The following is a 24535-nucleotide window of genomic DNA, read 5'->3' on the forward strand; positions in this document are numbered from 1 at the left end:
TGCTGTATGACTCAATGAAATGGGATTCAACAGTCAAAAAGGCTAATTTTTGGCCTGGAGTTATAATTGGGGCCTCAATCTTGTTATATCCAGAACACAGAACATAGAACATAGAACATAGAACAGTACAGCACAGTACAGGTCCTTCAGCCCACGATGTTGCGCTGACCTATTATCCTACTAAGATCAATCCACCCTGCATACCCTACATTTTACTATCCTCCATGTGCCTATCCAAGAGTCACTTAAAAGTCTTTAAAGTATCTGACTCCACTACCACTGCCAGCAGTGCATTCCACACGCCCACCACATATAAAGATCACAAACAGCAGAGGTCCTTGAACAGATCCCTGTGGAACCGTGACACCACCCACGCCCTCCACCTCCTCCAGAACTTCCCATTCCCCGGTCCCCAACACCTCATCTTTACCATGGACGTCCAGTCCCTCTACACCTGCATTCCCCATGCAGATGGCCTCAAGGCCCTCCGCTTCTTCCTGTCCCGCAGGCCCGACCAGTCCCCCTCCACCGATACCCTCATCCGCTTAGCCGAACTCGTCCTCACACTCAACAACTTCTCTTTCAATTCCTCCCACTTCCTACAGACAAAGGGGGTAGCCATGGGTACCCGCATGGGCCCAAGCTACGCCTGCCTCTTTGTAGGTTACGTGGAACAATCCCTCTTCCGTACCTACACCGGCCCTAAACCCCACCTCTTCCTCCGTTACATTGATGACTGTATCGGCGCCGCCTCGTGCTCCCACGAGGATCTCGAACAGTTCATACACTTCACTAACACCTTCCACCCCAACCTTAAGTTTACCTGGACCATCTCTAACATCTCTCTCCCCTTCCTGGACCTCTCTGTCTCCATATCGGGCAACCACCTAGAAACCGATATTCATTTCAAGCCCACCGACTCCCACAGCTACCTAGAATATTCCTCCTCCCACCCACCTTCCTGCAAAAATGCTATCCCCTATTCCCAAATCCTTCGCCTCCGCCGCATCTGCTCCCAGGATGAGGCATTCCACTCCCGTACATCTCAGTTGTCCTCGTTTTTCAAGGACCGTAACTTCCCCTCCTCGGTGGTCGAGAACGCCCTCAACCGTGTCTCCCACATCTCCCGCACCTCATCCCTCACACCCCGTCCACGCAATAAAAACCAAAAAAGAATCCCCCTCGTCCTCACGTACCACCCCACCAACCTCCGGATCCAACGCATCATCCTCCGACACTTCCGCCATCTGCAATCCGACCCCACCACCAAAGACATCTTTCCCTCCCCACCTTTATCTGCTTTCCGGAGGGACAACTCTCTCCGTGACTCCCTTGTCCGCTCCACACTCCCCTCCAGCTCCACCACACCCGGCACTTTTCCCTGCAACCGCAGGAAGTGCTACACCTGCCCCCATACCTCCTCCATCACCCCCATCCCAGGCCCCAAGAAGACTTTCCACATCAAGCAGATGTTCACCTGCACATCTGCCAATGTGGTATACTGCATCCGCTGTACCCGGTGTGGCTTCCTCTACATCGGGGAAACCAAGCGGAGACTCGGGGACCGCTTTGCAGAACACCTACGCTCGGTTCGCAACAAACAACTGCACCTCCCAGTCGCGAACCATTTCAACTCCCCCTCCCATTCCTCAGATGACATGTCCATCCTGGGCCTCCTGCAGTGCCACAACGATGCCACCCGAAGGTTGCAGGAACAGCAACTCATATTCCGCTTGGGAACCCTGCAGCCCAATGGTATCAATGCGGATTTCACAAGTTTCAAAATCTCCCCTCCCCCAACCGCATCCCAAAACCAGTCCAGCTCGTCCCTGCCTCCCTAACCTGTTCTTCCTCCCACCTATCCCCTCCTCCCACCTCAAGCCGCACTTCCATCTCCTACCGACCAACCTCATCCCGCCCCCTTGACCTGTCCGTCCTCCCTGGACTGACCTATCCCCTTCCTAACTCCCTACCTACACTCACCTTTACTGGCTCCATCCCCGACTCTTCGACCTGTTTGTTTCCTCTCCACCTATCCTCCCCTCTATCCCTCTTCTATCCGCCTCCCACTCTCTCCCTATTTATTTCAAAACCCCCTTCCCCTCCCCCTTTTCTGATGAAGGGTCTAGGCCCGAAACGGCAGCCTCTCTGCTCCTATGATGCTGCTTGGCCTGCTGTGTTCATCCAGCCCTGCACCTTGTTGTCTCGGATTCTCCAGCATCTGCAGTTCCCACTATCCCTGTGGAACCCCACTGGTCACCGAGCTCCAGGCTGAATACTTTCCATCTACTACCACGCTCTGTCTTCTGTTGGACAGCCAGTTTTGTATCCAGACAGCCAAATTTCCCTGAATCCCATGCCTCCTTACTTTCTGGAATGATATGGTCATCAAATGCATACTATTGGAATTACTTATAATGGGGGTCATTGCATGCTATTCCCATAATTTATCTTCCACTTAATACAAATTACCCCAAAATAACCCCAATTTGAGAAAATTGTAAACTTAGTATAAAGTTAAATGTAAGTATTTATAGAGAATTACAAATTCACGACAAAATAAAACTGTTTTTATCAAGGCTCTTTGATTTTGTTCAAACTTTAAAACAGCATTACGTTTGCCTCCTGAAATTCATAGGCTCCCTACAAAATGGAAACAAGCCATTCAGCCCAACAAGTCCACATTGACCCTCTGAAGGGCATCACACACAGACCTGTTCCCCTAACCCATATTCCCCACAGCTGACCTATAAGTCCCTGGATAATATGGGGTAATTTTAACATAACTAATCACCTAACTTGCCCATCTTCAGACTGTGGGAGGAAACTGGAGTCCCTGGAGAAAACCCACACAGACACAGGGAGAATATGCAAATGCCACAAAGTCACCCGAGGCTGGAATTGAACTTGGGTCCCCAGCGCTGTGAGGTAGTAGTGCTAACCTATCCCTGCAGAAGAGGACAAGAGATGGGAGGGGAATATGTGTCTGGTGGTGGCATCTCACTGGAGAAGCTAACACACTTGCAGGCAAATGCAAGCCTTCTGAGTCAAGCAATCCATATACCTGTATGAAAATATTCTGGGTTTCAGAGAAACCTGGCTACACAATCACTATGCGCCAATTTTATTTTCTGGGTTTCTGTCTATTGAACCAGTACACTACTGTAGCATTGCACCTGTAAAGAAAACAGAAGCACACCTGTAAACCTGTTATTCTACTCCTGGTGACTGGCACTGTAAATATTTCACCTGCCACTGTGTCTAAACATATAAATAAATTTTTAAAAAAGCATTTAAATGTCACAATTCCACAAGCATTTAGAAAATGGCACATAGTTGCCTTGTTTTACTAACATTCTAGTTGTGAAACAAATTTTAGGTGAAATTTAAGTTCATTTTGGTCCTTAATAATTTAATAAGAACTACACAATGGCAATTTAGTTTCATTTGGATAGCATTATCTTTGTCTTGTTATAAACTAAGAGAATAACATGATCTTAGCCGTACCTCCACTCAGTAGATTTAATAGCAGGTTATAGACATAATTGCAACTCCATAGAAGAGAAATGCCCAGTTAATGGCCAGCTCCAGTGTTTCCTCCTTATTTTCAGCAGCAGCTGGAATATGGTCCTGAGTTTAGCCCTCAAGTACAAGAACGTCTCTGTTGGACTCTGTTGTTCTCTTTTATTTGTCTTTTGCTCTGCTGAGACTCAAATACTAGTTGATTTAATTATAGTCAGGGATTAATGTTGGATAGCTGAAGCAACATTTCTTTATACACCACTATCACTAACAAAACATCCCCATCTGATGAATTTCTTGGTTTTATTAATACCGTGTGATATCAGTTATAGCCAAAGAAAAATCTAAAAGGAATAATCTATAGCCATCAAACTAGTGAACAAACTCAACGAATAGCAAAAACATCAGTGAAAAATATGTTTCAATTAATACATGCAATACCAAAGAGCTGAGTTAAAAGTAACATAAAGTTTGAATGTCCTAAGCATTCAATTTGTTTACTCCAGATTAATTGCTGTGAATTTAACCTTTCAAATATATTGCTGTGACATGCAGAAATGAATCTACAAGCAAAAAGAGTTCAGAAATACTGATCAAAATTATTTGTATTACATTTTAATTATTATCTGTCTTTTTTCCGTTTGAGATAGCAACTGAAAACCATTATGCCTGAAAACCAAATCAATTCACAACAGTTGCGTGACTAGGAGTCAACATATGTAACCGTAGTAGTTTACATGTTTAAAAATGAGCCACTGCTGTAAGTAACCTCAGCAAAGCCCACTTTCACAAGCACAATGCAATTACTCTTGTTCTGGCTTTCAGTGCCAAACCAATTTGTTCCTACGGTAATTATCTCACAATCCCATACTGCTCCATACTGTACAAGAGATAGAGTAGGGAGTGGGTCTCGGTGGGGTGCTCTTTAGAGGGTCGATATTGACTGGATAACCTGGTTCTACACTGTATGGATTCTATGAAATTGTCTGTAATTTAGGGATGGCACGGTGGCTCAGTGGTTAGCATTTGCCTGCAAGTGTGTTAGCACATGCTAACTTTTACAGGAAACCAAATCTTCCAGTGTCTTTCCAGAACTAAAAAAGCAATGTTATTTATAGCACATCATTTGTATTGGTTGGTTAAATATATCAGAAACTAAGATGAATCAATAGACTGCGTGATAGTGTTTTGCTTGTTCAAGAGATGGGAAGATAAAGCTGATATGCGTATACGCAATAAAACAGAATGAGGACACAATGAGAGACAACAAGGTGCAGGGCTGGATGAACACAGCAGGCCAAGCAGCATCATAGAAGCAGAGAGGCTGACGTTTCGGGCCTAGACCCTTCATCAGAAAAGGGGGAGGGGAAGGGGGATTTGAAATAAATAGGGAGAGAGTGGGAGGCGGATAGAAGAGGGATAGAGGAGAGGATAGGTGGAGAGGTACGAGAGAGTTGCAGTGGGAGAGAGATCCCTTGAGGTTTGTCCGGAGGGAGGAGGGTAACTTCTTCAGGTTAGGCATCCTTAGAAGAGGTTTCGCAGTGGGGTTAAAATCGAATCAGAGATAGTAGGAACTGCAGATGCTGGAGAATCCGAGACAACAAGGTGCAGGGCTGGATGAACACAGCAGGCCAAGCAACACAATGAACTCTGATTTGTGGGGCAGTGGGTGGTGGTGGAGTGCTGAGTGAGAAAGAGGGAGTCACATATGCTATTCCTTCAGTTATTTGCCATTTCAATACACCAACCTACTCTCACGTTAACATTTCTTCCTCCAGTGAAAACCAATGCAAGCTGGAGAAACAGTACCTCATTTTCTGCTTCAGTTTTATGGCCTTCATGACTCAACATTGATTTCAATGATTTCAGGCCAGGAACTCTGTCCTCAATTTTCTCCCCCTGCTTCTTATTTGTTTTGATCTCAGCAGACCCAATCTAGTTTCTTCTTCAAAACTTATCATTAACATCAATTCTACATCAATATGGCTCCTCTAATGTCATTAGTAATCCCTTTGCTTTTTGGTCTGGAAGCCCTCACTATCTGTTTCCATTTTGTCAACAGTATAAAATAAATTACTTTTCTAGATCCCTTCAGTTCCAAAGAGGGTCAATATTGAGCTCAAAGTTTTCACTCTATTTCTCTCTCCACTGATGCTGCCAGACCTGCTAAGTTTAACAGCACTTTCTGTTTGAAGTTATGTATGCTATCTTCCACAGTATGAAAGCAGGAAAAGATGTTTGCATTAAAATAATCCATTGCAAAATATAATCAATTTATGATATAATGTTTGTCGAATTCAATTAAAGCAACCTAAAATCCTAATGATCTATCATGGTCTTTTCTTTTGTTACTTCTACAGAGTGGAGGCATCACCATAATTAACATTATCTATAAAAGCTGATCAGGATGATTTAAGACAAGATCATTGACATAAGAACAGAAGTGGGCTATTCAGCCCATTGAGCCTGCTCAGCCATTCGGTGAGATCATGCCTGATCTGATAATCCTCAACTCCACTTTCCTGCCTTTTCCCCACAGCCCTTGATCCCTTAACTAAAAATCTTGCTGTCTCAGCCTCGAAAAGTTTTTAGTGACCGAGCCTTGACAGTTCTGTGCGGGAAGGAATGTCAGAGATTCTCTATCCTCTGAGAGAAGAGATTTCTTCCCGTCTGTGTACAATAGCCTCTGACCTCCATTTCTCACTCTTAAACTAAATGCTAAATTCTGCCATGTTATGGCCATTATTTCCCAGAGGATCTTTTACTCTGTGATCACGTATTGATTCAACATTACCAGATCCAAAATAGCCTGATCCCTGGTTGGATCTACCACATATTGCTGTAGGAAACACTCCCAAATATTCTCCATGAATTCTTCCTTGTCGTACTTTTGCCAATCTGATTTTGCCAATTTACTTCAAGACCAAGGTCTCCCATGCCTTTTTTACATGTCTTTATTATCTCTTGATTTATTCTTTGTCCTATAATATATGTCCTGTTAGGGGGCCTATAGACTACTCACTCGGTGTCTTCTTCCCCTCATTACTTTTTACCTCCATACATATAGATCCTACATCTTCCCATCCAAGTTGATTTCTTATTATCATATTAATCCATCCCATACTAACAATGCTACCTACCACCCTTAGAAGATCCTTCTTGCCTCGCCTTTTGAAAAGTTATGTTAGCCCTGAATATTTAATTCCCAGCGTTGATCTTGTGACCATGTCTCTATAATTGCTATAAGATCATACCCATTAACCTCTGTTTGTGCTGCCAATTCATTTATTTTGTTCCATTTTGTGCATTTTCATAAAGAGCCATTAATTTTGCCTTCTTACCATTCGTCCCCATTTTACCCTATTTGCTGAATTTTTTTTTGGTAGTTGTATTCTCTGTCCCTTCCTGCCCCACTTAGGGTATCATTATTTAAATAGCTGCCCTGTAATACTGCCATATGCTTTTGCTTTTTAACCCATGTATCCCTCTCCAAAATGGAGACAGGGTGGGGGTGGTAGTGGGTCAGGGTGGGATGCTCTTCAGAGGGTCAGTGCAGATTCAATTAGTCAAATGACTCCTTCTGCACTGAAGGGATTCTATGATTCTATCCCAGTACAGGCTCTCCATGAACTGAAGCCCGTTCCTCTCACAACAATCTTCAACCCCTCAACTTTATTTTCCCAATGCAAGTTTTTTTTTTGTGTGTTTCAGATAGTAATTCCAATATTATGTTAGAAGTTCTGCTTTCTAATTTAGGCCCTAACTTTTCCAAGTCTTTCAACAGAAGCTTCTTGCTAGTCCTGTCAACCTGGATGATGACAATTGAATCCCTGTCCTCCCTCTCCAAGTTCCTCTCCAGCCCTGAGGGAGATGTCTTTTTCCCTGGCACTGGGTCTCATCTCCCTGGTTGTAGCATAGTCACAAGCAGACTCTGCTTTGAATTGGTTTTCCTTGTGTTGCTCGCAGCCTCCATGCATCTTCGGGGACTGGGTAAAATTCTGAAAGAACCGTGGCCAGTTTTCCCATTTTAAAGGGGCAGTCCAAATAGAAGGAAAGTGGTAGTGTTGTACTGCAACCTGTGGGTAACTGCTGGAACACTGAGAAACAAGTAGCAAATCACACCGTACCAGAGAAAGGGGTCTAATCTTCAGAAACACCAAGTTTGATGCACTGACCAGAGAGGTGAAGGGGAGGATGGAGGCCTATTTCCACCAAGGGGAGGAAGCGTTCACAAATGCATCCCAGATAGGACTGGGAACAACTGGTAAATGCAGATAATGCCAGAGTGTGACACCCAGGTCATGTCAATAGTACTGAAAGAAGTTTAATAATCTCACTCAGCAATGTACCTGCAAATTGTGGCATTTTCCCAGATAACCATTCCTAGTGTCTTGTGGTGTTTGTCACATCTGCCAGTATGTAGCACTGGGTAAGAGCTGATGACCTCATTGATGCTGCTTCTCTGTCTCTCGTTCTGAACTGGAAGAAAATTAGTATCAATTTTATCAAATTCACTTACAATTTCACCCTGCCCTCACTTTAACATGGTCCATCACTTCTCCTCCCTTCCCTTCCTTGATGTATTTGTTTCAATTTCTGAGGATAGGCTGGCCACTATATCCACTACAAGCCCACTGACTTCCACAGTTACCTGGAATATGCATCCTCACACTCTGCTTCCAAGGATGACTCCACCAGGGAAAGGGGTCCTATCTTCAGAAACACCATTCTCCCACATTCTCCAACTCCATTGAATCTGTTCTGATGATGCCAGCTTCTGTAGTGGGGCCTCAGATATGCCCATCTTTTCTCTTAACAGAGGATTCCCCACCACTGTGGTTGACAGGACCCTCAGCCATGTCCCACCTATCTCCTGCACTTCTGCCCTCACCCTTTCCCTTCCCTTCCACAACACTGACAGGGTCCCCCTGGTCCTCACTTACCACCCCACCAGCCTCTGCATCCAAAGGATTATAAGCTGCCATTTCTGTCACTGCCAATGGGATGGCCCAAGGAGATGCATATTCCTCTTTCTTGTCAGTATCTGCAGGAATGCTCCCTCTGGGACACCCTGGTCAACTCCTCTTCCACTTCCAACTTCTCCTTACATTCCCATGGCACCTTCCCATACAATCACAGAAGGTACAATACCTGCCAGTTTACCTCCTCCCTCCTCACCATCCATGGCTACACACATACCTTCTACTTGAAGCGGTGATTTACCTGCATTTCATTCAATCTCAGTCTACTGTATTCGCTGTTCACAATGTGGTCTCCTATACATTAGGGAGACAAAATGAAGAATGGGTGACCGCTTTGCGGAACACCTATGCTCTGTCCTCAAAAATGACCCTGAGCTTCCAGTTGTCTACCACTTCAACACACCACCATGTTCCCACACCAACATTGCTGCCCAGGGCCTGCTACTGTGCTCCAGCGAGACTCAGCTCAAGCTCAAGAAACAAAACCTCATTTTCCACTTGGGGACCCTGCAACGTCAATAACTTTTGAGTCTGATTCCATCCTTCCATATTTTTAACCACCACACACTGTTATGGACCAGATCAAGCTCCCTCAAAATATATTAAGAAGATAGCCTACACCCTAACTTTTTCTTATTTTGAAGGTAAGTGTAAGGAGTTGCATTCCAGCTGCTATTCAATTGGTCAAACTACTCAGCCTTGAGCAAAACCAGTTAGTAAAGCATTTCTACTGCATCACAGTAATTAATGGGAGTGATTCATAATGATGCATAATGTATGGTCAAGAATAATTGGGAAAGGATTTGGGCTGCACACAGTATTTTAAAACCTAAGGCTCAAATAGGATGTAATGTCCAAAGGAGGTTTTCAGCTTATTATTTAGGGTTCTCTATAATGTTGGCGTCCTTTAAAGTGACTCACAATACTTAAAATTGGAGTCCCCTCCCTTACCAAACAAAATACCCCCTCCACTTCAGGAGTCGCCACATCCACTTTCATCTCCGTTGTGAACTTATTTTCAGTATGGTGGAAAGAAACAGTGGAAACTCCTCAAGCAGTCAATTTCAGGCTCAACCTCTTAACACTGATGTACCTCTAAATATAAACTTTCACTTCCTTGTAGCCCTCCCTGTCAACACCATAGGCATTGAACTTACACAAGCCCTCACTCAACCTACCTAAACAGTCATCCATCCATGGTACCACTCCGGGCCCCAGGCATATCGAGTAAACATGTTAGATCCAGTAGTGAATAGCCAGGCTGTTGCTGATTGTTGATGATCCCATCCTGCATTACCAATTTTCTTTCAATGCTCTATCATCACCCTCTCCACATATATTGAGTTGCCCCCACCCCCATCAACTTCACAATTTTAATCTCCTCTCTATTGCAGAATTCTGCCTCAAATCCCCAAAAGTAAATTCCCTCCCATAACAGTAGCTGTTGAAAAACTACCTTGACATTTAATGGACAAAGCCCCATGACTGTCCAGACCTCTATCTGTACAGCTCCCCGACTGCCATCAACTCACATTTCCCAGGATTGGTTGCACTGGACCCCCAGGACTGATTGTGGCCCACTTCCTGGACTGTAGAAGCATGGACCCCTGACTCCGACAAACCCAAGTGGCAGGATGATTATGCCCAAGCCCCTGGACTGGTATCAGAGGCTGCCTTTGATTTATTGTGCTGGGACTCCTTGCCTGAAGGCTGTCTCTCTGGATTTGGCAGAGGACTGCTCTGTTTAGAGTTGAGACATGGCAGTTTGCTTGAAGCACATGCAGTGTGTTTGGTACATAAATAGCTGGCACACAATGCAGGCATAACACTGAAGTGGCATCAAGCTGTACAGGAACATCTCTACCCTCTTGACTGATGTCTGTTGATAACCGTGACAAACGACTTGGATTTGTGTCTATCAGGTGGGCTGCTTTGTTCTGGATGATATCAAGCTTATTGAGTGTTGTTTGAGCTGCACTTATCCAGGCAAGTCAGCAGTATTCCATCACACTGCTGGCTTATGTTTTGTAGATGATAGGCTGGAGCTAAAAGACAGGTCAGGATAGAAGTACTGTAAACCTTTAAGTCTAGCTGAGGGGGCAAAGTGCCAAAAGGCAAGGCAGGCAAGGCAGAGATGATGTGAGCATCAAATCAGGGCACAAATTGAGTGATGCTAACAGAACCCTGAGTAATACCTTTATGCAAACCACATGCTGCGTGCCTGTCCCTGTGGATAAAGTGTCCTGGCAGCAGCATTGCAATGAAAGGCACTGGTGTGTAGTAATAAGGATGATAATGAGCAATAATCCATGCCATTAGGCCTCGCCTGGCTCACTAGCGAGATTCTCTTCTCACCATCTAACACTTGGTTGGAAAATGGAACATTTTGATCTTGACATTGGGAGGGTCTTTGCTGGACATGTCACTAGATTTTGCCAAATTTGTCAGCAGTGGCCAATACCTTTCTGGAACTGGGAAGATTCTATCCTTTATGTTCATGGCAATTTGTGGAATGTAGTGTTATGTTTACATTCCACTAAAGACCCTGAAACTTGACTGTGTTGCTGCTGCAAAACATTATGTTAGGTCTATGTTTCCCTTCGCATTTACCCTCATGCAGCAAAAGTCAAAAAGAATGAAAATCATTCATGGACATCATTTTGGAGCAGCATTACTAGGGCACTGAATGCAGGTTATCTGCTTGCCCTACTGGCCACAAGGAGCCAGGAATACCTGAGTGGCTACTGAGCCTAAGAAGCGAAAAGTATATTGCATTTGGTTATTTTGCTGTTGTTAATTGAATTCCAAATGCAGCAAGATCTGAACTGTATCCAGACTCGGGCTGACAGGTAGCAAGTAAATGCCAGTCTCCAATAAGGGAGCATCTAACCATCGCCCCTTGGCATTCAATGGCATACCTGACTATCAACATCCTGGGTTTACCCTTGACCAAAAATTGAACTGGATGAGCCATGTAAATATTGTGCCTACCAAAGCAGGTCAAATACTAGGAACCCTGTAATGAGTGACTCATCTCCTGATTTCCCGAAGCCAGTCTACCATCTACAAAACATAAGCCAGCAGTGTGATGGAATACTGCTGACTTGCCTGGATAAGTGCAGCTCAAAGAACACTCAATAAGCTTGATATCATCCAGGACAATGCAGCCCACCTGATTGGCACCACATCTACAAACATTCTGACCCTCCACACAGTAGCAGCAATGTGTACCAAATACAAGATAAACAGCAGAAATTCACCGAGGTTCCTTAGATAGCACCTTCCTAATCTATGATCACTTCCGTCTGGAAGGACAAGGGCAGCTGACACATGGGGCAGCACCACCTACAAGTTTCCATCCAAGCCACTCACCATCCTGAATTGGAAATACATCCCCATTCCTTCGCTGTTGCAGGATAAAACTCTGGGAATTCCATCCCTTATGGCATTATAGGTTTACCTACAGTACATGACCTGCAGTGGTTTAAGAATGCAGCTCACCACGATTAAGCAACTAGAGATGGGCAATAATACTGGCCCACCAGTGATGCTCATATCCCATGAATGAAAACAAAAGATTTTAGAGGAGCGCTGACCATTGTAGTATTGATAAGAAAGAGAAAGGTACGAATGATTATGATCATGATCAAAAGAGAGGGATGGGAAGGAGATAGTCATATTATAAAAATCACTCATTGGACAAGCCTTTTTGGTATCCCGTTCTGGAATGCAAGAGATTACAGAAAGTCCTGTGATAAAGACAACAATGGGGTAGATTTTGAAAATAAGAACTCTTGGTGCAGGGATTGTCAATAGGAGCACTAATGGGAATTAACTTATCTCCATAAGATCAATCCATCACACAACTTTCCATCTGTTTAAATAAATTAGAAATATTGAGCATGCGCTGATCCCTACGCCCATAATCCCAATGTGCAATCTTGTTGTATGAAGCTCTGCATTTGCAGCACCAACTTATAGAATGTACCTTGCCAACCAGCCTTGTGCTCTGTAATGAACTATACATTATTGAGGAGAAAGAGGTACTTAGCAACCATGTGAACAAAAACCCTCTGGTATTGGCCGAGTTCTACTTAAGGTCTGAGGAGATAACTAAAACCTAAAGATGGCCCATCAAGGTGATGGTGTCATTTACAACTCTGAAGGGCTAAAGTAATTTTTAAATGACTAAAATAATAAGCTGCTATACTGCATTGCTTCACTCTTGTTTTTGTAGAGAGTAAAACTGGACAGTTTAAGATAAAAAGACATCCATCGCAACAATAATAAGGCTGATATTCTATATATTAGTTACAGTTGGGACAAAGTGTGTTGATATTTCATACTAATAGTTTTCTGAAGAAGTTTTGATACACTGTAAAAACAGAAAAGTCACTTTATGTTGGCAACAAATCCACAATTGTATGTAAATATGTTGTTACATTCTTTCATTTTCACGTAACAGTTGGTCTCAGTCACCACCTTCTCATATGGACTGTCAACCAGAGATAAATTTGACATGAGTAGCCTCTGATCAAAAAAGATCATAATTCTAGTGCAAGAAAATACCTTAGATCACACCCATTACATAATATTTAGATTTTACCGTTCTGAAGCGTTAAACTGAAATTTGCACTGATCCACTGAAACTAAACATTACTCAACCTTTAAAGTGCTCTAGTAAGTGCAATTATGGCGCTGTTGACAGAAAAATAAGTCTGTGTGATATTCATTCAATGATTGTCATTTGTAAAGTAGGTATCATTGATATCATCTTTAGTGTGCATTTACTGTAATTATTTAAATGTGGAGTTATTCTGACTACAATTATCTGAGTGTGCATTTTTCCACATGATTTACGAGACCTAGCATGATCTTAAATTGACAACACGGTGATTTACTGATCTGGTCAATAGTAAATTATGTCAAGAAACAAGGGCCAAAGTATCTCTGGTAACATATTTTATCAGTGTCCAGTGTGAATTCGAACTACTTCCTATTGAGGTCAGACAGAAATAATGCCCATAGATTTAAGTCCAGATCTGAATATAATGAATATAGCCAAGTATGCATATTGAGGTATTCAACCATTTAGCCCTTCACAAAGATATAAAACATAAAGGAAATTGTTTCTCCCTGATCTGCTGATAGGACTAATAAAATGTCCTACCACGGCCTTATGTTTCCCCTCTTCTACTTCAACTATGCTCTATCCTTGCCACTCTTTTATTCCATGTGAATCATTTACATAAGTGCTGGGGACCATTCTTTCAGGTCCCAAACAGCAGTCTCCTGCTGTACTCACTCTGCTCCTCCATACTGACCTCACGTCATTAACATCAAGTTTAAGCAGGAGGCTGGCCTGGTGTGTTACTTGAAGTTTAGGAGGTAAAATAGCCAGGCTTCATGTCAGCAAGCTGAGGCAACCAGGCTCTGGCTTGACTGCCCCTCACCAACCACGTTTTCCAAGTTACAATTGGCTTAAGTGTGTGAATGCAATTTTAATCAGACACAAAAATATTAATCTTCTAATTTTAAATAAGTAAAACCTCAGTATATTATTGCCATTTATAATGAGGATTAGTCATTTTGATTGTATCATAATAAAATTTTTGAGTAATTCTGTTCGAAATTTTCTTGACTTTTGAAATGTATTCTGAAAAAAAAATTCTGTCAGTTAATAACATTCCCAACAGAAGATACTTTATGTTGAAACATATATTTGTTTTAGGAAATTGAAATTAAATATCTAGAAAAAAGAATGTGGTTTGTAATTTTCCTAAAAGCAAGGAAAGCGCACATTGTTCATTACCAAGGTTCTTATATGTGATCTTCCCTCTGATAAAATCTGAGTAGATGTTTTTAGGCTTCTTTGCTGAGTTACTAGAGGAAAGGTTGCTAGTGAACAGATTTCTTGCTATTTTCCAGTGTCAACACATTTGAATAAATATTTCTTGCTCATTGTGCTGCTTTGGATCATGCTGGGACTTATCCTAATCAGGGAAATGCAGAATATCTGGCCTACAGTGCTGATGGAAAGCCTATGTTGCATCAAAGGCTTCTATCCTTGTAAAGTTTCCGATCAACTTTCAATATCTTTTAAGTTTTGCCTAAGTGGAGTGACTGGAAGTCAAATTCTATGAAAAAAATTATGGAGCAATGCTGCATCTGTGCAGTGTTTGACTAAACCAAGTACTAATGTGAGATATGGTTGCTCAATATGATAAAACTGGACACCTCTGACATGCTCAAAAAACCATATGAGATGCATGGATTTAGACACATGAGTAACAGTGGGAATGTGTTAATCATCTTCTATGTGGATATACCTTCCTCTGAGCTTTGCTATACAAATGCACCACCTCATGCAAGTTTCCTCCAGGCAGATCAGAGCCTTGATGGGGCTTGTAAAGGTAGACACTGAAGTAATGTTTCCCTAACTTGCAGGAGGCAAGTTACTTGCTCACAAATTATAAAGTTTCTGACTTACTGGTTAAAAGCCACAGCTTACGGCAAGAGGTGAGATCAAATAAATTTTATTTCCAAGAGAATGACAGCACCCCCTTTCTGGAGGTCTGAAGGCTTTTGATCCTATTGTTCACACCTACAAGCTGTTCAGTTACCTGGAAGTAAATCACATAATTGTTGGCAGGCAGATCACCATTGTCAATGACTACTGGTCACAACTCAACAGACCAATTAACTACTTGTTTCCGGCCAGATATCATTTCATACATGCCTTGAACAAATTGCAGTGTAAACAACTCTTACAATGTGTGTTGGTAAACTACTTTTAAGTCATGCAGTAATCACTTTCACAATCCTTGATTTTAAAACAGTCCTTTTACCATTTCAGTCCGCAATCAAAAATACAGAAAAATAAAACAATGCAGACTTTACACAAAATTAATGCAATTGTCCATTGAAGAGCCTCATATCTTGGAAGTTCAAATTGACTGGGGAGTCCAGAACCAGGGGTCACAATTTAAGGATAAGGGGTAGGCTATTTAGGACTGAGATGAGGAGAAATTTCTTTACCCAGAAACTGGGGAGCTTGCGAAATTCTCTGCCACAGGAAGCAGTTGAAACAATGAATGTTTCCAAGAAGGAGTTAGATATAGTTCTTCGGGCTAAAGGGATCAAAGGATATGGGAAAAAGTAGGAACATGGCATTGATTGGACGAATGACAGTGCATGTACAAAGGGCTGAATGGCCTACTCCTGCTTCTATTTGCAATGTACATTGCTCATGAGCAGAGCCTACATGCTCAAATAGAGAAAAAAAATACACTGACTCCACGCTCTCCAGGTGTGTAGTAGCCATTTTCAATTTCAGTGCAGAATTATGATGCACAAGGATGTGGAAGGAAAAGCAGATTCTGCTTTGCACAGTGAGTCATCGCAGGCTTCTCCTCACAATCATGGTATCTCTCCCCCAAACCTCTGTATTCCTTTCTTCTTTGCTTTCCCTGCCATACCCATCAGTCCTGAGCTTCTACAAATTCTCACACTCCTCTTCCAATTTTGACTTTTTCTTCCAACATGACCCCCTGGGATCCAGCCCTACAGCTCAGTCATGCCAAATATCTGCTGCATTCATCTTCCATCGAAACCAAGATGGCTTGGACCATTGATGACCTCTTGTCCATCAAGAACCTATGCCCCCACCTTGTATGTTGAGCTCCCCTTCATAATTATTGCCCCTCCTTCATCCTGCCACTAATCCCCAGAACTGAGTTCACCCATTTTTTAAAACACATCAATGGCCCTGATAACACCTTTGACTTTCATTGAGCATTGACTCCCAGGACTGACTGTGGCTCAACCCTGTCCAACTTAGACTGAGATTGCTGACAGATGTGTGACTGGACCCCTGACTGATCTGTGTGCAGCTTTCTGAAGGACTCCTGGACTGGCCACGAGAACTGACTGTGGCCCATTCCCTGGATTGGATGTATACAGATCCCCTGACCCTGCCAAGCCCAAGTGGCCGAGTGACCATGGTCAAGATCCTGAGCTGATATCGGAGTCTGGTCTTGACTCTCTTCCTTGACGTGACTGGAGACTACTCCCCTTAACATTGACATGTGGCCATTTGGCTGAAGCACATGCAATGTGTTTGCTGCCTAAGGTGTTGGCACATGGTGCAGATGGGCAATTTGTGCAGTATGGTGCCATTTGGCAATGCGCCCAGCCTTTTGACTCATGAATGCTGTCAACCATGGCATGCTGCCTTACTTTGTGGCTGCACCAACAGACAATTCAGGGATGTTGTTGGTCCATTCCATGAGATAGGTGCTGCCTATCCCTCAGGACAAAGTTTCCAGGCATCAGCATTATAATAAAAGTTGCCAGTGTGCTCCAAAGTGCAGCATTGAAATGCAGAAGCATGCTTTAAGTAGATCAGAGATGTGCCATGAGGATGCAAAGGGACTGATACATGCATGATCCTAATGCCCATGAACAGAGGATGCCCATGAAATGTGCCCTGAGATGTTGGTGACTGTTGTGCAACAAGGAAGCCCAGAGGAACAAGCAAATGATCTGGAGTCACCAGGTACTTGCTCTGACTTTCTTGTCGGAAGTTGTCACTGTCTAGCTTCTATCTGCTGGGTGGCAGAATGGGAAACTGCATATCAATGTGGTGAGATTAGGTAATAATGGCATGCTAATACATGAATAGACATGTTGCTGCTCACTATTCAGATTCTTGTATCATCATTCAAAATTTAATTGGAGCATCAGCGTTTGTTTGCTCAACATCAAGAATCTAATTTGTGCCAATCCTACTTTATTTTCCCAACTGATTTGTCATTGCCCATGTCATTCAAGCATCAAGAACTATTGCCTGATGACCATCTCCTACACCATTAGCAAGGCATCAGGACAATTTTCTGGGTACTCAAGTGGGTAAAGATAAATTAAACATAATTGCTTAGACAAATGGGCCTCTGCCTCTGACAGCAATGTGCTCACATAATCTCATCATTTAAGGAAAGCAATTGGAAGATTCTAGCCAGGCTATATTTGAGACACTGGCCAGTTAGAAAGAGAAGACCATGTGACAAGGAAACTAGGCCATTATGTGGTTAAGCAATTGTTTTCTCTGCGGAACAATGAACTACAATGGTGAAAAGGCAAGAACCTGAGTGGATTCTACTTCTCTTCACCCCCTCCCACACACCCTCAGAACCTCCTACCCCATCTCTCTAGACAACTTGCAAGTTTTCAAAACTGTCTACAGATTGTGATAATGCAGGTGCTAAAGTAAGAGATTTTTCAATGGAACTCAGCCCAGCAGTTACTGTCTCCAGAAGAACAAATAAACTGTCTTTTAAACTGCCTCAATGCTAAAATCAGCAGGACCAACCTCAACTGGAACCCAGCCAAGTCATCAACCTTCAAGAGCCATTTACCTTTTCAATTTTACTGGAATCTAAATTGCTTAATCTATCATGTCACCCTGTAATCTATTTGTGTGAGCATGAAGCTTGTCGGTGTATCTGTGTTTGCACCCATATGGAAGTCACAGCGTATTTTTATTATTTTATTTGGACCAGATTAAATCCAATTAAGAATACCCTCTTCTTACAAACCACAAAAAAACTGTTTAATTAAAACTATTCTGATCACTGCATGTCAACGTTAAACACTGACTGAATTGGCAAATACATCCCTTTCACAAATGTATTGTGGTCAAACAGGGATTGAGAAAAGAAATTCAATGCCTCATGAGCTGACCTCAACACTGACCAGCGGAGGAAGCTTTCTTTCATAATATAATTCCCTGAAATTTTAGGTGGCAGAAGAAAAGAAAAATTAAGGATAGCTCAATGTTTCACGACAAAAGGAAAATAAATGAATGTGAGACAAAGCAGCGAAATCAAATGTAAGTAATGGGATTGGTTGTTCTGGTCCCATGCCAGTGTGTTTGTAGGAGGGTTTTGAAAATACAGAATACGACCTCCTTTTCATTTTTCTGTTTGTTTCCAACGTGTGTCCCAACGTGTGGCTAGTAGAAGGTTAGATCGCCTGGCCTCGAGCCTATTGAGGCCTTTAATGGCCACCCAAGTGCCTTATTCCATCACCACCATTGTAGTACCCATGGCAGGGAAAGGCCTAGGCCAAGCAGGTAGCCAAGCAGCTTTTACATCTTGAAAAAGAAGTTGAGGAGACTTCCTTTCGTTATCTCCTGTCCCCACTGGAAACATTGCTCACATCATCATACCCTGACCCGCCACCCACCCAACTTTAAATTTTTCACCAGGTATCTTACACCTAACCCCCTTCCATCTCACCCTGGGCTCTGTCAGCCAGGTCCCGCTGATATTCAAGAGTCGCCTGAAGTCCAACTTCCATAACATTCCTAGTTTTGGGGGACACATTGTAGTCACAGCAGTGGCTACCTTTCAAAACCGATGCTTCTGATATTGCACAATTGCTGACTAATCGGATTGGCCAGCAGCTCTCTCAGGTCAAACCTCTGCCCTAGATGGGAGTGCAAGTCTTGCCTTTAGCCAATTAACCCCCCGGTGAATATAACTTGGTTGTGTGGAACCAGGCTTTCTTGTGGATGGGGTCCCAATAAAATTTTAGTTGAGTAGTGAGTATCATTGTACATTACAATGCCTTGTAAAACCCAGCCCACTGAGTCCAGTATCCTGATTCCTGATCAGGTTTCTGAATTAGGTTAGGTGCCAGGACGTAAAGGTAATGTTTTCATGAAACGTTTAAACAATTATCACGTAATTTGTAAGGGCAGATACTTAATAAAATGAATTACAATCATCAAAGCTAAAAGGGGTAATCTCTGGTTCAAGATTTTTGAGCAGATGATTTTTTTTATTAGGTTTGGAATAGCTTTGATATGTTTTTGAGTGGATGATGGCGCTAACTGGAAAATGGTTAAAATAATTGATTTTAAAAAAACTAATGATAGAATAAGATTAATGCAAATTGAAGGATCCATTGCACTCACCAACTAATTCACAAATTTAATTTTAACTAATAAAAACGGTAACGCCATTAAATGACAGCAATTTTTTCAATCTGTGAGTAAGATTCTGATTCATGGATTCCACCAGAGTAAGGTCTACAAGCCTAACTCCTACGTGTCTGCATTTTTTGTAGTTGTAATTTGGCCGAGTGTAGAATAAAATCCATTATAGAACCTTTCAAAAACAATAAAGACAGAAGTTGCTGGCAAAGCTGGAAAATAGGGAGGGGAATGGGGTAGGGACTAAAGGATAGAGCCTGAAAGGAGAGAAGAGCAGTTGGGTAGACAAAGGAGTTGATAACAATCTGGCTAGGAGGGTGAATATTTGTTAATGGGATCTGTTAGTGACTAACAATGGTTAGTGTGTACGGCAGGCTATGTGACAACAAGGCCTGGGGTTAGGGCTAGGACATGGGGAGAGTTTAGGCCCTTAAATGATTGAACTTGATATTGAGTCCAGAGGGCTGCAGGGTCCCGAGTGGTGTTGTTCTTCCAGCTTGCACTTAGCTTCACTGGAGCACTGCAGCAAGCCTGACACAGAGATGTTGACCAGGGAACAGGGTGATGTGTTAACGTAGCAGACAACAGGTAGTTCAGAATCTTTTTTGCAAGCAGGACGTAAGTGTTCTATGAAGTGGTCATCCCCAATGTAGAGGAGACCACATTGTGAGCGGTGAATGCAGTAGACTAGATTCCGGGAAGTGCAAGTGAAGTGTTACTTCACCTGGAAGGTATGTTTGGGCCCTTCGATACTGGGGAGGGAGGAGGTAAATGGGCAGGTGTTGCACCTTCGCCGGTTGCAGCGATTGTGTGTGTGTGTGCGCGCGTGTGTGTATGTGTAGTGAAGGAAGAATGGGCCAGGGTGTCCCGGAGGGAACAGTCCCTGCAGAAGGTAGACAAGGGAGGGGAGTTGAATATGTGTCTGGTGGTGGCATCCTGCTGGACGTGGTGGAAATGGCATCTGATGATCTTGTGGAACCCTATTGCTGTTGCGAGAGGGAAGAGAAGGGATGAGGGTGGAACGGTGGGAGATGGGTTGGACCCATTGAGGGCCCCGTCCATAACAGTACTGGGGAATCCTTGGTTGAGGAAGAAGGTGGACATTTAGGAGGCTCCTTTGTTGAAGTTGGTCTCTTCTGAACATATGTGACGGAGACGGAGGAACTGAGAGAATGGTATGGAGCAGGAAGCAGGATGCGAGGATGTACAGTCCAGGTAGCTGTGGAAGTCGAGGGTTTACAGTGGATATTAGTGGCCAGTCTATCCCCAGAGATGTCAAAGAAGGGAAGAGAGGAGTCAGAGATAGACCAGGTGAAAGTGAGGGCAGGGTGGAAATTGGAAGTGAAAATTGATGAACTTTTCCAATTCCCAACGAGAGAGAGAAGCAGCACCGATGATGTCTTCGATACGTCGGAGAAAGAGGTGTGGACAGGGGCCAGAATAGGATTGGAACAAGGAATGCTTCACATACCCCACAAAGAGACAGGCATAACTGGGGCCCATGCGGGTACCCACGGCCACCCCTCTGACCTTTCAAAAAGAATGTTATATTTATGGCTACATAATGATTTCAAATGTATTGTATTTATAAGGAATCTTTTTGATCCATTGAAAACTTGTGAAATATCAGGTTTTATGTTGTGAATTGGAGTCTTGTCATCTGATAATTTATAAGATAAAGGAATGTTTATAAATAAATAATTATGACATAATAACACTGGGGAATAATTAAGACATCTGCTCAAGAGTTTCTAATTTGGAAAATCTTGCTAGGACTATTTTTGGTACGTACTAAGTGCCAGATGCTAAGAGACTTGGTTAAGCTCCACATCACCAGCTCTATGACATTAAGGAACATTTGTCCATCACCGTTCCAAATGGATTATTTTTAAACTCTGTGCAACAGGGGAGTTTTTTGTTTCAATCTAAAGTACAAAGAGATATTTGAACATCTGTAGAATCCACATACTACAAGTTGTTATTCTAACTCTCCAGGAATGCAGAATTAAATTAAACAGGTCATTGCTTTCATAAGTGGCACAGTCACAAATCTGTGCAAATTAATTGTTATTACTCCCTCTTTTTGTGGAAATCTGTGTGTAGCAGATCATGTAGCACCATGCCACTCCAAAATGCTCTGAGAATGAAGATTACTAAGATGTCAACCATCTATCAAAATAAAATGCCTTAGAACATTCAGTATATGAATTCATGAGAAAGGATATCAGTTCCATCAACAACCCCAATTAGTTGTTTCTCAGCAAGTTAGAATAGAATGTCATGAAAAGAAGGACAAGGTGGCTAACCTTCATATTGAACTACAAAACATTAAATGACAACTTTACCATAACTTACCACCGAGTTAAAAATAGGCCTTTCTCTATCTATTATGTTCAAGCTTTAGTAACAACAAACGTGGATTAAACCATTGGCCTGGGGATAAATTTCTTCCTCCTACCTGTTGTGTGGCAACAAAACTTGCCCTCCATTTAGGTTATAACTGCAGGATAATTAAACTATGAAATGTCAACACCAATTACTCTGGGTTGGTTTAGCTCAGTTGACTGGATGGTTGGGTTGCGAAGCAATGTGATGCCGACAGCCTAGATTCAATTTCCCATCACTGGCTGAGATGACCATGAAGGACTCTCCTTCTCAACCTCTCGCCTGAGGTATGGTGGCCCTCAGGTTAAATCACCACGAGTCATTTCTCTCTAATGAGAGAGCAGCTGCTATGGTCTGGTATATCTTTGGCAAATCACTCTCCACCTTTTCTCCCTGACCTCTGTTGACTCCCGGCCTCCGGATCAACTCCCAGCCTCCAACAACTCTCAGCCTCGGCGCAGACGTTATGAATGTCCTCCCAGCCTAGCGTAGTGGCCTCCCAGCTTGGCGGTGTGACCTCCTGTGGCAACCTCCTGGCTTGATGTAGTGGCCTCTCGGCGTGACATGGTGGCCTCCTGGCCTGGTGTGGTGGTTTCTAGGTCTGGCATGGCCTCACAGTCTTCAGGAGAAACCAGAACAATCTCCCAGCCTCATGATCCCCAAGGTGAAACCTGGCACAGCCTGGATCGAAGACAATGTGCACACTGGTGCCAGCGAGGTTTGAGTTGGAAGATGACTGCTCTGAATTTTTATTTCTGTAAAGCTGGACATTTTATTTCTGTATTTTCTAAGATTGTGTAACTGAAGAAGCTGTATCTAGGTACCTTTGTGCCTAAGATGGCACTGTAAGTGGTGATGTATAAACTTTTCACTGTATTCATTTGAGTACATGTGACAATATTAGGGTGGAACAGTGGTTAGCACTGCTGCCTCACAGCACCAGGGACCTGGTTCAATTCCAGCCTCGGGCTACTGTCTGCATGGAGTTTACACACTCTCCCTGTGTCTGCGTGGGTTTCCTTTGGGTGGTCTAGTTTCCTCCTACAGTCCAACGATGTGCTGGTTAGGTGGATTGCCCATGGGAAATTTCCCATAGTGTCTAGGGTGGGAAATGCAGGGATATGGTAGAGGGTGGGTCTGGGTGGGATGCTCTTCGGAGGGTCAGTGTGGACTTGATGGGCTGATTGGCTTGCTTCCACATTGTAGGGATTCTATGAAAGCTAATTCAATTCAATTTCATGGGAACAACATATTTTAAATATTACCATGGCCATTGGGCTAAATTGAACTATTACCCAAGCCTTTGGCCAATTGATTATTACTGGGTTTTAGAAATGCTACTCAAGAAATGTTATTAATGATTAATCAGTCCAGAGTTGCCAAAATGAAAGCATCCACTAGGGTTAAGTAATGTTCATTAGGTTAATTAACAGCTAGCAACAATGATACCTACTGAGTTGCCCAAACAACATTAATGATCATCATATCATTCCTAATCTATTAAATCTACATTAGACACATTGATTGCTTGGCAGTAATTGTGCCAGTGTGGAAGGCACATAAGTTGAATGCATCCATTGACACCATTAATTATTGACCATCCTTTTCTTGACTGAAACAAAAATCTCGCTTTATCTGTATCATCCATAATGTACATATCAGTGAAGATGCCCTTTAATCTTATGTATCTGGCCATGGAATTATGATAAAAACACGTTGCATTAAACAATATTATATTTGTTTCGATAGACCACATGCAGCACTAAACTAACTTAAAAGTATTTGAACTTTGAAGATTGCAGATGTTTCTTATGTGACTTTTTGTTTCTGGACCTCATCACATCTTCCAGATGCAACTAGTTATGTAATCTTCAGTGTATTCTGCTATGATACACATCTTACTCAGTATGTCAATTGTGGTTACTCCTAAATATGCTGTGGTCACAGCTAACCACTATTCAGACATATTGATAGTGACCTGTATTAAAATTACAGGAACTAGTTAAACTGAAATCAGTCTATGAGACCTCCTAATGAGTTCAAATGCTGACATTTACATATTGAGCTCTGGGAAAGCAAGATGTTCTTATGCCTTAGTTCATGCAGAATGAGTCTGAGTTTAGTTTATAGTTCCAGTCTCCCAGATATCTTCAAATAAATACAAGTATTAACATTGGGTCTTTTTGACTTTCGGAAATGTCAGCTCTTAAACACAGAATATTAGTCAAGGATGATCAAAAAAAAGGCATAAAAATGAACCCAGCACCCAGTAACTATAAGCCAGTCAATTTAATCAAGCACAGAGAATGCTGGAGAAACTCACTAAGCCTGACAACATCTGTGTAGAGAGAAAAGCAGAGTTAACATTTTGAGTCAGGTGTGACAATGAGTAAACTATTCACAGGTAAAGGATAACAAGGTGTAGAGTTGGATGTGGACCCAATAGCATGGGTTCAATTCCTGCAGTGGCTGTGGTTTCCATGAAGTACTCTCCTTCTCAACCTCTTCCCCTTGCCTGGTGTGGTGCCCCTAAAGTTAAAACACCACAAGTCATCTCCCTTTACTGAGAGAGCAGCCTGCTCCTGCTCGGCCTGCTGTGTTCATCCAGCTCTACACCTTGTTATCTCAGATTCTCCAGCATCTGCAGTTC

The sequence above is a fragment of the Rhincodon typus genome, chromosome 16 (genome assembly GCF_021869965.1).
Source record: "Rhincodon typus isolate 14 chromosome 16, sRhiTyp1.1, whole genome shotgun sequence".
NCBI lineage: Eukaryota > Metazoa > Chordata > Chondrichthyes > Orectolobiformes > Rhincodontidae > Rhincodon > Rhincodon typus.